Below are 15,519 nucleotides of genomic sequence, written 5' to 3'. Positions count from 1 at the left end.
GGCTGAGAATTTTCTTTTATTCCTTCTTCAAAGGTTTTAAACTATATTCTTTGCCAGCAGTTAAATTCAATTTGGAGGGTTCTCCGATTTATTGGGGCTATCTCTACTTCTACTAATTATGCTATTATTTCTATAGCAAAATAGTATTTATTTTCCTTTAGATAGTTGTATCTTATTTATGGAAAATTATTTAGTTTCAGGTACTTTTCTTGGTCCTGTGATTTATTTGGATATTGCTAGCATTGTTAAGGGACAACATTTACTAGACTATGTGCTGTTGCATTTGTCTGTTGTTTTGCATTTATTGATTATGCAAGTCCTCTGTATTGACTGGTCCTTTAAACTGGACTATCATGCTAATAATTTCATTTGTGTCTTCATTTTATTGAATATTTTCGCAAATGAGGGTTAATCTATGTCTTTAGCTATTTTAGCTAGAAGAATTTTGTGATTTTTTTAAAAAAAATAATAAAAAAAAATCCATATTTCTTTTGTTCTAAGATAATCAATTATTTGTTTTATAATTGGATTCAATTCTTAACTGTTACTCTGGGCTTCAAGATTGAGTTCTAAGACTAAAACTTTAAGCTTATACTAGTTTGGTTGTTCTTATTAAGGAACAAATTCCTGAGTTCTTTCCCAAGTAACATGTTTATAATTGGGGTTCGAAATCAGCTCCCTAATATTGCGATGTACGTGCCGTATTCCAGCTTGGCTGGTAAGGGGCAGGTTAAGACTTCTTTGAAATTTATTTGGTTCTATTTTGTCCAAATTTCTTTGATTTTATTCCAGTAAGGCTAACACTTTCTTTAAGTGTGTTTCTGTCCTATATATTTTGGGTACTGTTGAAGCATGGCTGGGCACCCATGGGGTTCAAGCGCTGCTCAGACCTGGAATCTTCTGGGGTATTTCTTCCAGTTCCTTTTTTAGGAACCGGGTTTGGAGTTTTATTGAAACTATTTTGCCTTTTTATGGTCATTGATAGCATTATTTGTTTTCATTAGATACAATAAATGCATATTTTTCATTTTTCTGTTTTCATTCAGATTATTTTCTGAGGATGCGGAATCTCATATGATTCACTTGCTCTTCAGGACATAGTTAGAGGATCTTTTTTTCGAAAGCTCTTGATTCCTCACACAAGGGTCACCTTTTTTAGGTTTCCAGATAGTTTGTGTCACTGTCTTTGTCTCTATCAGACAAGGGATAATTCTATTGGGTTCCGTCTGTCAGTTGCTATATATGCATAGAAGTTTTAGGTTTTATGGCCACAGCATTGGGTTCAATTTCCTTTGCTTATTTTCACTAGAAAGAACCTTTCCAGTCTTTTATGAGTGTTGTTTCTTCTAGAACATGGTTGGAGGATCGATTTACCAAAAAGTTCGTTGATTCCTCAGAAAAGGGTAACCCTTTTCCTGATAGATTCAGTGTCCTTGACTCTGTCTCTGACGGACAAGAGACGTCTGAAATTGGTTTCAGCTTGTTGAAACCTTCAGTCTCAATCTTTTCCCTTCGGTAGCCTTATGCATGGAAATTCTAGGTCTTATGACTGCTGCATTGGACGTGGTCCCCTTTGCTCGTTTTCACATGCGACCTCTTCAGCTCTGTATGCTGAACCAGTGGTGCAGGGATTATACAAAGATATCTCAACTAATATCTTTAAAACCGATTATACGACACGCTCTGACGTGGTGGACAGACCACCATCGTTTAGTTCAGGGGGCTTCTTTGTTCTTCCAACCTGGACTGTGATTTCAACAGATGCAAGTCTGACAGGTTGGGGAGCTGTTTGGGGGTCTCTGACAGCACAAGGGGTTTGGGAATCTCAGGAGGTGAGATTACCAATCAATATTTTGGAACTCCGTGCAATTTTCAGAGCTCTTCAGTCATGGCCTCTTCTTAAGAGAGAGTCGTTCATTTTTTTTCAGACGGACAATGTCACAACTGTGGCATATGTCAATCATCAAGGAGGGACTCACAGTCCTCTGACTATGAAAGAAGTATCTCAAATTCTGGTATGGGCGGAATCCAGCTCCTGTCTAATCTCTGCGGTTCATATCCCAGGTATAGACAATTGGGAAGCGGATTATCTCAGTCGCCAAACGTTACATCCGGGCGAATGGTCTCTTCACCCAGAGGTATTTCTTCAGATTGTTCAAATGTGGGGACTTCCATCAATAGATCTGATGGCTTCTCATCTAAACAAGAAGCTTCCCAGGTATCTGTCCAGATCCAGGGATCCTCAGGCAGAGGCAGTGGATGCATTGTCACTTCCTTGGAAGTATCATCCTGCCTATATCTTTCCGCCTCTAGTTCTTCTTCCAAGAGTAATTTCCAAGATTCTAAAGGAGTGCTCGTTTGTTCTGCTGGTGGCTCCAGCATGGCCTCACAGGTTTTGGTATGCGGATCTTGTCCGGATGGCCACTTGCCAACCGTGGACTCTTCCGTTAAGACCAGACCTTCTATCACAAGGTCCTTTTTTTCCATCAGGATCTCAAATCCTTAAATTTTAAGGTATGGAGATTGAACGCTTGATTCTCAGTCATAGAGGTTTCTCTGACTCTCTGATTAATACTATGTCACAGGCTCGTAAATCTGTATCTAGGAAGATATATTATCGAGTCTGGAAGATTTACATTTCTTGGTGTTTTTCTCATCATTTTTCTTGGCATTCTTTTAGAATTCCTAGAATTTTACAGTTTCTTCAGGATGGTTTGGATAAAGGTTTGTCTGCAAGTTCCTTGAAAGGACAAATCTCTGCTCTTTCTGTTCTTTTTCACAGAAAGATTGCTAGTCTTCCTGATATTCATTGTTTTGTACAAGCTTTGGTTCGTATAAAACCTGTTATTAAGTCAATTTCTCCTCCTTGGAGTTTGAATTTGGTTCTGGGGGCTCTTCAAGCTCCTCCGTTTGAACCTATGCATTCGCTGGACATTAAAATACTTTCTTGGAAAGTTTTGTTTCTTTTGGCCATCTCTTCTGCTAGAAGAGTTTCTGATTTATCTGCTCTTTCTTGTGAGTCTCCTTTTCTGATTTTTCATCAGGATAAGGCGGTGTTGTGAACTTCTTTTAAATTTTTACCTAAGGTTGTGAATTCTAACAACATTAGTAGAGAAATTGTGGTTCCTTCATTGTGTCCTAATCCTAAGAATTCTAAGGAAAGATCGTTGCATTCTTTGGATGTAGTTAGAGCTTTGAAATATTATGTTGAAGCTACTAAAAATTTCCGAAAGACTTCTAGTCTATTTGTTATCTTTTCCGGTTCTAGGAAAGGTCAGAAGGCCTCTGCCATTTCTTTGGCGTCTTGGTTAAAGTCTTTGATTCATCATGCTTATGTCGAGTCGGGTAAAACTCCGCCTCAAAGGATTACAGCTCATTCTACTAGGTCAGTTTCTACTTCCTGGGCGTTTAGGAATGAAGCTTCGGTTGATCAGATTTGCAAAGCAGAAACTTGGTCTTCTTTGCATACTTTTACTAAATTCTACCATTTTGTTGTGTTTTCTTCTGCTGAAGCAGTTTTTGGTAGAAAAGTACTTCAGGCAGCTGTTTCAGTTTGATTCTTCTGCTTGTAATTTCAGTTTTTTTCATTATAAGATTTCAACTTTATTTTGGGTGTGGATTATTTTCAGTGGAATTGGCTGTCTTTATTTTATCCCTCCCTCTCTAGTGACTCTTGCGTGGAAGATCCACATCTTGGGTATTCATTATCCCATACGTCACTAGCTCATGGACTCTTGCTAATTACATGAAAGAAAACATAATTTATGTAAGAACTTACCTGATAAATTCATTTCTTTCATATTAGCAAGAGCCCTTTTTTGTGGTGGTTATGATTTTTTTGCTTTATTTTTTATGCTTTCGCACTTTTGTCTTATCACCCCACTTCTTGGCTATGCGTTAAACTGATTTGTGGGTGTGGTGAGGGGTGTATTTATAGGCATTTTGAGGTTTGCCCCTCCTGGTAGGAATGTATATCCCATACGTCACTAGCTCATGGACTCTTGCTAATATGAAAGAAAGGAATTTATCAGGTAAGTTCTTACATAAATTATGTTTTTCCTCTCAGAGTGCAGTGAATGTCAGAGGGATGTGAAGAGAGTATTGCCTATTTGAATACCATGGTCTTCTTCTAGGGGATCTATTTCATAGGTTCTCTGTTATCGGTCGTAGAGATTTCTTCTCCTACCTCCCTTTTCAGATCGACGATATACTCTTATATACCATTACCTCTACTGATTCTCGTTTCAGTACTGGTTTGGCTATCTACTATATGTAGATGAGTGTCTTAGGGTAAGTAAGTCTTATTTTATTCATGACACTCTAAGCTATGGTTGGGCACTTTATATGTAAAGTTCTAAATATATGTTTTAAACTTATATTTACCATTATTCAGGATAATCAGTATTCCTTCTTTCAGACTGTCAGTTTATTTTTTTGGGAAAATGCATATGTATAAATATTTTTCTTACCTTAAAATTTTTTCAATTTACTTTTTTCTTCTAAATTGCGGGCTGTTAGGCTCGCGGGTGCAGAAAATGCTACAATTTATTGCGTCATTCTTGGCGCGAGAATTTTTTGTCGCAAAAAAATCGTCATTTCCGGCGTCATAGTTGACGCCGGAAGTTTTCACGTGGTTGCGTCATTTTTTGATGCATGTGTGTTGCGGACGTTTTTGGCGCCAAAAAATGTGGGCGACATTCTTGGCGCCAAAAAATGTGGGCGTCATTCTTGGCACCAAAAATGTGGGCGTCATACTTGGCGCCAGTTTTTTTCACATTATTTCAGTCTCACTTTTTAGTTGCTTCTGGTTGCTAGAGGCTTGTTTTTGTTTTGCATTTTTTCCAATTCCTGAAACTGTCATTTAAGGAATTTGATAACTTTGCTTTATATTTTGTTTTTTCTATTACATATTGCAAGATGTCACTACCTGACCCTGGATCAGAATCTACTTCTGGAAAGACGCTGCATGATGTTGGTTCTACCAAAGCTAAGTGCATTTGCTGTAAACTTTTGGTAACTGTTCCTCCGGCTGTAGTTTGTGTTAGTTGTCATGATAAACTTTCTAACGCAGATAATATTTCCATTAGTAATAATCCTTTACCTGTTGTTGTTCCTTCAACATCTAATGTTCAGGATGTTCCTGTTAATGTAAGAGAATTTGTTTCTAATTCTATTCGGAAGGCTCTGTCTGTTATTCCTCCTTCTAGTAAACGTAAAATGTCTTTTAAAACTTCTCATATTTCAGATGAATTTTTAAATGACCGCCATCATTCTGACCTATCTATTTCTGATGAGGATCTAATCTCAGATATTGACACTGATAAATCTTCATATTTGTTTAAGATGGAGTTTATTCGTTCTTTACTTAAAGAAGTGTTGATTGCATTAGATATGGAGGAGTCTAGTCCTCTTGATATTAAAACTAATAAGCGTTTAAATTCAGTTTTTAAACCTCATGTAGTTATTCCAGAAGTTTTTCCAGTTCCTGATGCTATTTCAGAAGTAATTTCTAGGGAATGGAATAGTCTGGGTACTTCATTTACTCCTTCTCCAAGGTTTAAGAAATTGTACCCTTTGCCATCTGATAGATTAGAGTTTTGGGAAAAAATCCCCAAAGTTGATGGGGCTATCTCTACTCTTGCTAAACGTACTACTATTCCTATGGCAGATAGTACTTCTTTTAAGGATCCTTTAGATAGGAAGCTTGAATCCTTTCTAAGGAAGGCTTATTTATGTTCAGGTAATCTTCTTAGACCTGCTATTTCTTTGGCTGATGTTGCTGCAGCTTCCACCTTCTGGTTGGAGGCTTTAGCGCAACAAGTGTCAGACCAAAATGCTTATAGCATTGTTAAACTTCTTCAACATGATAATAACTTTGTTTGTGATGCCATTTTTTATATCATTAGGATTGATGTCAGATATATGTCTTTAGCTATTTTAGCTAGAAGAGCTTTATGGCTTAAGTCTTGGAATGCAGATATGACTTCTAAGTCAACGTTGCTTTCTCTTTCTGTCCAAGGTAATAAATTATTTGGTTCTCAGTTGGATTCAATAATTTCAACTGTTACTGGGGGGAAGGGAGCCTTTTTGCCTCAGGACAAAAAATGTAAAGGTAAATATAGGGCTGCTAATCTTTTTCGTTTCTTTCGTCAGAATAACAAAAGCCTGACCCTTCCCCTAAAGGAACAGTTTCCGTTTGGAAACCTTCTCCAGTCTAGAATAAATCCAAGCCTTTTAGAAAGTCAAAACCAGCTCCCAAATCCGCATGAAGGTGCGGCCCTCATTCCAGCACAGCTGGTAGGGGGCAGGTTACGATTTTTCAAAGATGTTTGGATCAATTCGATTCAAAGTCTTTGGATTCAGAACATTGTTTCACAAGGGTACAGAATAAGTTTCAAGGTAAGACCGCCTGTGAGAAGATTTTTTCTCTCACGCATTCCAGTAAACCCAATAAAGGCTCAGGCGTTTCTGAAATGTGTTTCAGACCTAGAGTCGGCTGGGGTAATTGTGCCAGCTTCAGTTCTGGAACAGGGTCTGGGGTTTTACTCAAATCTGTTCATTGTACCAAAGAAGGAGAATTCCTTCAGACCAGTTCTGAATCTAAAAATATTGAATCGTTATGTAAGGATACCATCATTCAAAATGGTGACTATAAGGACTATTCTGCCTTTTGTTCAGCAAGGACATTATATGTCTACAATAGACTTACAGGATGCATATCTTCATATTCCAATTCATCCAGATCACTATCAGTTCCTGAGATTCTCTTTTCTAGACAAGCATTACCAGTTTGTTGCTCTTCCGTTTGGCCTAGCAACAGCTCCAAGGATCTTTTCAAAGGTTCTCGGTGCCTTTCTCTCTGTAATCAGAGAACAGGGTATTGCGGTATTTCCTTATTTGGATGATATCTTGGTACTTGCTCAGTCTTTACATTCTGCAGAATCTCATACGAATCAACTTGTGTTGTTTCTTCAAAGACATGGTTGGAGGATCAATTTACAAAAGAGTTCCTTGATTCCTCAGACAAACTTAACCTTTTTGGGTTTCCAAATAGATTCTGTGTCCATGACTTTGTCTCTAACAGAAAAGGGACGTCTGAAATTGGTTTCAGCTTGTCGAAACCTTCAGTCTCAATCATTCCCTTTGGTAGCTTTTTGCATGGAAATTCTAGGTCTCATGACTGCTGCATCGGACGCGATCCCTTTTGCTCGTTTTCACATGAGACCTCTCCAACTTTGTATGCTGAACCAAAGGTGCAGGGATTATACAAGGATATCACAATTAATATCCTTAAATCCCAATGTTCGATCTTCTCTGACTTGGTGGTTGGATCACCATCGTTTAATTCAAGGGGCCTCTTTTGTTCGTCCAACCTGGACTGTGATCTCAACAGATGCGAGTCTTTCTGGTTGGGGAGCTGTATGGGGATCTCTGACAGCGCAGGGGGTTTGGGAATCTCAGGAGGCGAGATTACCAATCAACATTTTAGAACTCTGTGCGATTTTCAGAGCTCTTCAGTTCTGGCCTCTTCTGAAGAGAGAATCGTTTGTTTTCAGACAGACAATGTCACAACCGTGGCGTATGTCAATCATCAAGGTGGGACTCACAGTCCTCAGGCTATGAAAGAAGTAACTCAGATACTTGTATGGGCGGAATCCAGCTCCTGTCTGATTTCTGCGGTTCACATCCCAGGTATAGACAATTGGGAAGCGGATTATCTCAGTCGCCAAACGTTACATCCGGGCAGATGGTCTCTTCACCCAGAGGTATTTCTTCAGATTGTTCAAATGTGGGGACTTCCAGAAATAGATCTGATGTCTTCTCATCTAAACAAGAAACTTCCCAGGTATCTGTCCAGATCCAGGGATCCTCAGGCGGAAGAGGTGGACGCGTTGTCACTTCCTTGGAATTATCAACCTGCTTATATCTTTCCACCTCTAGTTCTTCTTCCAAAAGTGATCTCCAAAATCCTAATGGAGCGTTCGTTTGTACTGCTGGTGGCTCCAGCATGGCCACACAGGTTTTGGTATGCGGATCTCGTTCGGATGGCCAGTTGCCAACCTTGGACACTTCCGTTAAGGCCAGACCTATCTCAAGGCCCATTTTTCCATCAGGATCTCAAATCATTAAATTTGAAGGTATGGAGATTGAACGCTTAATACTTAGTCATAGAGGTTTCTCTGATTCAGTGATTAATACTATGTTACAGGCTTGTAAATCTGTGTCTAGAAAGATTTATTACCGAGTTTGGAAGACTTACATTTCTTGGTGTTCTTCTCATAAATTCTCTTGGCATTCTTTTAGAATTCCTAGAATTTTACAGTTTCCTCAGGATGGTTTGGAAAAAGGTTTGTCTGCAAGTTCCTTGAAAGGACAAATCTCTGCTCTTTCTGTTCTTTTTCACAGAAAGATTGCTAATCATCCTGATATTCATTGTTTTGTACAGGCTTTGGTTCATATTAAGCCTGTCATTAAATCAATTTCTTCTCCTTGGAGTCTTAATTTGGTTCTGAGGGCTTTACAGGCTCCTCCGTTTGAACCTATGCATTCTCTGGATATTAAATTACTTTCTTGGAAAGTTTTGTTCCTTTTGGCCATCTCTTCTGCTAGAAGAGTTTCTGAGATATCTGCTCTTTCTTGTGAATCTCCTTTTCTGATTTTTCATCAGGATAAGGCGGTGTTGCGGACTTCATTTAATTTTTTACCTAAAGTTGTGAATTCTAACAACATTAGTAGAGAAATTGTTGTCCCTTCTTTGTGTCCTAATCCTAAGAATTCTCTGGAGAGATCTTTACATTCTTTGGATGTAGTAAGAGCTTTGAAATATTATGTTGAAGCTACTAAAGATTTCAGAAAGACTTCTAGTCTATTTGTTATCTTTTCTGGTTCCAGGAAAGGTCAGAAGGCTTCTGCCATTTCTTTGGCGTCTTGGTTAAAGTCTTTGATTCATCATGCTTATGTAGAGTCGGGTAAATCCCCGCCTCAAAGGATTACGGCTCATTCTACTAGGTCAGTTTCTACTTCCTGGGCTTTTAGGAATGAAGCTTCTGTTGATCAGATTTGCAAAGCAGCGACTTGGTCTTCTTTGCATACTTTTACTAAGTTCTACCATTTTTATGTTTTTTCTTCTTCTGAAGCAGTTTTTGGTAGAAAAGTACTTCAGGCAGCTGTTTCAGTTTGATTCTTCTGCTTATAATTTCAGTTTTTTTCATTATGAGATTAAAACTTTTTGGATTATTTTTTCAGCGGAATTGGCTGTCTTTATTTTATCCCTCCCTCTTTAGTGACTCTTGTGTGGAAGTTCCACATCTTGGGTATCTGCTATCCCATACGTCACTAGCTCATGGACTCTTGCCAATTACATGAAAGAAAACATAATTTATGTAAGAACTTACCTGATAAATTCATTTCTTTCATATTGGCAAGAGTCCATGAGGCCCACCCTTTTTTGTGGTGATTATGATTTTTTTGTATAAAGCACAATTATTCAAATTCCTTGTTTGATGCTTTCGCTCCTTTCTTATCACCCCACTTCTTGGCTATTCATTAAACTGAATTGTGGGTGTGGTGAGGGGTGTATTTATAGGCATTTTGAGGTTTGGGAAACTTTGCCCCTCCTGGTAGGAATGTATATCCCATACGTCACTAGCTCATGGACTCTTGCCAATATGAAAGAAATTACTTTATCAGGTAAGTTCTTACATAAATTATGTTTTCTGCATAAAGTATTTTATACTTCATGACTGAAAGTCCCCTTTATTTGTTGCACTGGTAAATTTCACAAACACTAGGATTTACCATCACTTTAAAGAAGAAATAGTTCCATATTGGACATTACTAACTTTTTATGTTTGCTTAAAAGATTGTGAGTCAGACACCTCTACATATTTTGCTTTACACTGGTCCATATTTTTGAAATCTCATGTCATCTTCTCTACAGAATTTATTTCACAAATTACACTAGATCAACAAATATAAGGAACTATCACCTAGATTACGAGTTTTGTGTTAGAGGCTATGCAGTGCTAACGAGCAGTTTATGCTTACCACTCACTTACAGACAGCGCTGGTATTACGGGTTTTTACAAATCTGGCGTTAACCGCAAAGAAAGTGATCGTAGAGCAAAATTTTGCTCCTCATCTCACCTCAATACCAGCGCTGCTTACGTTAGTGGTGAGCTGGCTGAACGTGCTCGTGCACGATTTCCCCATAGGAATCAATGGGGGAGAGCCGGCTGAAAAAAAAAACTAACACCTGCAAAAAAGCAGCGTTTAGCTCCTAACGCAGCCCCATTGATTCCTATGGGGAAAATACATTTATGTCTACACCTAACACCCTAACATGAACCCCGAGTCTAAACAACCCAAATTATTAACCCCTAATCTGACACCCCCGACATCGCCAACACCTACATTATATTGATTAACCCCCTAATCTGCCACTCCGGACACCGCCGCCACCTACATTATACTTATAAACTCCTAATCTGCTGCCCCCAACATCGCCGACACCTACATTATATTTATTATCCCCTAATCTGCCGCCCCCAATGTCGCTGCAACCTGCCTACACTTATTAACCCCTAATCTGCTGCCCCCAACATCACTGCCACTATAATAAACATATTAATCCCTAAACTGCCGCACTCCCGCCTCACAAACATTAGTTAAATATTATTAACCCCTAATCTGCCGTCCCTAACGTTTCCGCCACTATATTAAAGTTATTAACTCCTAAATCTAAGTCTAACCCTAACACCCCCTAACTTAAATATAATTTAAATAAATCTAAACAAAATTACTATTATTACCTAAATAATTCCTATTTAAAACTAAATACTTACCTATAAAAAAAACCCTAAGCTAGCTACAATATAACTAATAGTTACATTGTAGCTAGCTTAGGGTTTATTTTTATTTTACAGGCAAGTTTGTATTTATTTTAACTAGGTAGAATAGTTGTTAAATAGTAATATTTAATAAACTACCGAGTTAAAATAAAGACAAATTTACCTGTAAAATAAAACCTAACCTAAGTTGCACTAACACCTAACACTACACTATAATTAAATTAATTCCTTAAGTTAAATACAATTAAATAAAATTAGCTAAAGTACAAAAAAATCCCCACTAAATTACAGAAAATAATAAACAAATTACAAGATTTTTAAACTAATTGCACTTAATCTAATCCCCCTAACAAAATAAAAAAGCCCCCCCAAAATAAAAAAAACCCTACCCTACACTAAATTACAAATAGCCCTTAAAAGGGCCTTTTGCGGGGCATTGCCCCAAAGTAATCAGCTCTTTTACCTGTAAAAAAAATTACAAATCCCCCCAACATTAAAACCCACCACCCACACAACCAACCCTACTCTAAACCCCACCCAATACCCCCTTAAAAAAACTAACACTAACCCCTTGAAGATCACCTTACCGGGAGAAGTCTTCACCCAACCCGGCCGAAGTCCTCAACGAAGCCGGGAGAAGTCTTCATCCAAGCCGGGCTAAGTGGTCCTCCAGACGGGCAGAAGTCTTCATCCATCCGGCGCGGAGCGGGTCCATCTTCAAGACATCCCACGCGGAGCATCCTCTTCTTCTGACGGCTACGACTGAATGAAGGTACCTTTAAGTGACGTCATCCAAGATGGCATCCCTTCAATTCCGATTGGCTGATAGAATTCTATCAGCCAATCGGAATTAAGGTAGAACAAATCCTATTGGCTTAATTCTACCTTAATTCAGATTGGCTGATAGAATTCTATCAGCCAATCGGAATTGAAGGGACGCCATCTTGGATGACATTACTTAAAGGTACCTTCATTCAGTCGTAGCCGTCGGAAGAAGATGATGCTCCGCGTCGGATGTCTTGAAGATGGACCCGCTCCTCGCCGGATGGATGAAGATAGAAGATGCCGTCTGGATGAAGACTTCTGCCCAGTCTGGAGGACCACTTCTGCCGGATTCGTTGAGGACTTCGGCCCGTTTGGGTGAAGACTTCTCCCGGTAAGGTGATCTTCAAGGGGTTAGTGTTCGGTTTTTTTAAGGGGGTATTGGGTGGGTTTTAAAGTACGGTTGGTTGTGTGGGTGGTGGGTTTTAATGTTGGGGGGGATTTGTATTTTATTTTACAGGTAAAAGAGCTGATTACTTTGGGGCAATGCCCCGCAAAAGGCCCTTTTAAGGGCTATTTGTAATTTAGTGTAGGGTAGGTTTTTTGTTTTTTTATTTGGGGGGGGCTTTTTTATTTTGTTAGGGGGATTAGATTAGGTGTAATTAGTTTAAAAATCTTGTAATTGTTTATTATTGTCTGTAATTTAGTGTTTGTTTGTTTTTTGTACTTTAGCTAATTGTATTTAATTGTATTTAATTTAGGGAATTAATTTAATTATAGTGTAGTGTTAGGTGTTAGTGTAACTTAGGTTAGGTTTTATTTTACAGGTAAATTTGTCTTTATTTTAGCTAGGTAGTTTATTAAATATTTAATAACTATTTAATAACTATTCTACCTAGTTAAAATAAATACAAACTTGCCTGTAAAATAAAAAATAAACCCTAAGCTAGCTATAATGTAAGTTATATTGTAGCTATCTTAGGGTTTATTTTATAGGTAAGTATTTAGTTTTAAATAGGAATAATGTAGTTATTAATAGTATGTTTTATTTAGATTTATTTAAATTATATTTAAGTTAGGGGAGGTTAGGGTTAGGTTTAGGGGTTAATAACTTTAATATAGTGGTGGCGACGTTGGAGGTTCTGCAGATTAGGGGTAAAAAAAAATATTTTAGTGTTTGCGATGTGGGGGGGCCTCGGTTTAGGGGTTAATAGGTAGTTTATGGGTGTTAGTGTACTTTTTAGCACTTTAGTTAAGAGTTTTATGCTACGGCGATGTAGTGTAAAACTCTTAACTACTGACTTTAAAATGCGGTACCAGTGTTGACAGGAGAGGGTGTACTGCTCACTTTTTGGCACACTCGTAATACCGGCACTATGCAAGTCCCATTGAAAAAAGAGGATATGCAATTGACATAAGTGGATTTGTGGTATTTCCAAGTCTGGCCAAAAAAGTGAGCGGTACACCTGTACCTGCAAGACTCGTAATACCAGCGGGTGTTAAAAAGCAGTGTTGGGACCGGCCAACGCTGCTTTTTAAGCCTATCGCACAACTCGTAATCTAGCCATATGTTTGCAACATCAAAGAATTGGTACACTTTATCCAAAAAGTAAGACTGAGAAGAAAAAAAAAGCAAAGGGAAAATTTCACACAAGGCTCTGTACCATTCCCAGACTAGTAATAGCACACACATAATAAACCTCACCTTTTATTTAGTCGGAGACTAACATGTAGATGTATTTTTTAAAGTTTCATTAAAGGGACACTGAACCCAAATTGTTTTTTTTGTAATTCAGAAAGAGCATGCAATTTTAAGCAACTTTCTAATTTACTCCTATTATCAATTTTTCTTCGTTCTCTTGCTATCATTATTTGAAAAAGAAGGCATCTAAGCTTTTCTTTGGTTTCAGTACTCTGGACAGCACTTTTTTATTGGTGGATGAATTTATCTACAAAAGGTTATACAGACTGCGCAAAGGTTAGGGTATATATGCTTTAGAATTTAAGGGGATATTTCTCCTATATCCCCAGGGGAAAGGACACACAGAGAACAATGTAAAATCTAAAGCGCCAGTACACATACAAGCAATTAAGATGTAATCCCACGATGATATATAAAGTATTTTTGAAACACCACCTAGATAAAGCTAGTGATAAAGGGATCATTAATGACAAAGAATATGATTATGTACTCCCCAAATTTCTTATTATGCCTGTTCTGTATGCCCTCCCGAAAATTCACAAATCACTAACTAAACCTCCAGGGAGACCGATTATAGCGGGGATAGATTCACTAACAGCTAATCTATCGGCTTACATAGACAAATACTTACAAAAATATGTGACCAAGCTTGATTCTTATCTAAGAGACTCTACCAATTTACTATTACTACTTGATGAGTTCAAATGGAAAAAAGATTACTTACTGGTCACATGCGATGTACAGTCCTTATATACATCTATTAAACATGACGATGGGATACATGCCATAGAAAATTTTCTTAAAGATGATAAAGATATTAAGAAAGAACAAAGAGACTTCTTAATAGATAGTATAAGGTATATTCTTACCCACAATTTTTTCTTATACGAAGACAACTACTATGAACAGATTTGCGGCACAGCTATGGGCACCAAATTCGCCCCTAGCTACACAAATCTGTTCATGGGAGCCTGGGAAAAACAATTTCTCAGCCTCAGCCCATATAGGGAAAACATCATTGTCTATAAGAGATATATAGACGATCTGTTTCTCATATGGAGTGGAACTAGAGAGGAACTAAAAATCTGTTTAGAAAACATGAATACTAACAATCTAAATCTGAAGTTCACTGCTGATATCAGCGCTAATATAGTTCATTATTTAGACCTTGAAATCAACATTATTGACGAAAAAATATCTACCAGAACATATTTTAAGGAAGTAGACGCTAACAATTTCATCCATGAAAGTAGCTGTCACTTAAAAAGGTGGAAAGCAAACATACCTAAGAGTCAATTCTTAAGACTAAAAAGAAATTGCAAAGAGAAAGAAGACTTTGAAACACAATCAAAAATACTAAAAAATAAATTCATAGAAAGAGGATACTTAGAAGAGACCATAGAAACAGAAAGACAAAAAAATTGTGAATTTAGATAGAAAAGAGATTTTACAATACAAACCAAAGACAACTACTTCAATAAATAACAAAGAAATCTTCCTACCCTTCATAACAGAGTATAGTGAAGATAGGATCAAAGTAGAAAAAATAATAAAAACCCATTGGAAAATTCTTAAATCTGATCCTCATTTAGGAGAAAAACTCCCAGACAAACCAAAATTTGTTTATAAAAAAGCAAATAATCTAAAAAGCAAACTTGCACCAACTTTTAAACATAAAAATAATAATACTATAAGAGGGATCTTAGGCGAAAAACTACAAGGGTTTTACCCATGCATATCATGCAAAGCATGTAAACATTCAATTAAAACAAAAAGCTTTAAATCAAACATAACAAAGAAAGAATATAAAATTAAGGAAACCACCAGGTGTATGGACACGAATGTTATCTATCTTATTACATGCAAAAAATGTGAAAAACAGTATGTAGGAGCGACAGAGAGAACACTAAGGGAAAGAATTAGGGAACATCTAAACTTCATAGAAAATTCGGAAAAGGAACGCAATAAAGATCTACCTGTCGCGAAACATTTCAGGATGTGTTGCAATAACAATTTGAAATATTTTAACTTCACAGCGATAACTAAATTAAAAGAAAAAAAGAGGGGTGGTAATTTATCCTATGCACTCCTGCAAAAAGAAGCCAAATGGATATTTGAATTACAAACCCTAAAGCCTAAAGGGTTAAATTTAGATTTTAACCTGAACTGCTTCTTAAAAACCTAAATAAAATCAAAATAAATTTA

The sequence above is a fragment of the Bombina bombina genome, chromosome 3, assembly GCF_027579735.1.
Source record: "Bombina bombina isolate aBomBom1 chromosome 3, aBomBom1.pri, whole genome shotgun sequence".
In the NCBI taxonomy this organism is placed as follows: domain Eukaryota; kingdom Metazoa; phylum Chordata; class Amphibia; order Anura; family Bombinatoridae; genus Bombina; species Bombina bombina.
This window is presented reverse-complemented; position numbering follows the sequence as displayed.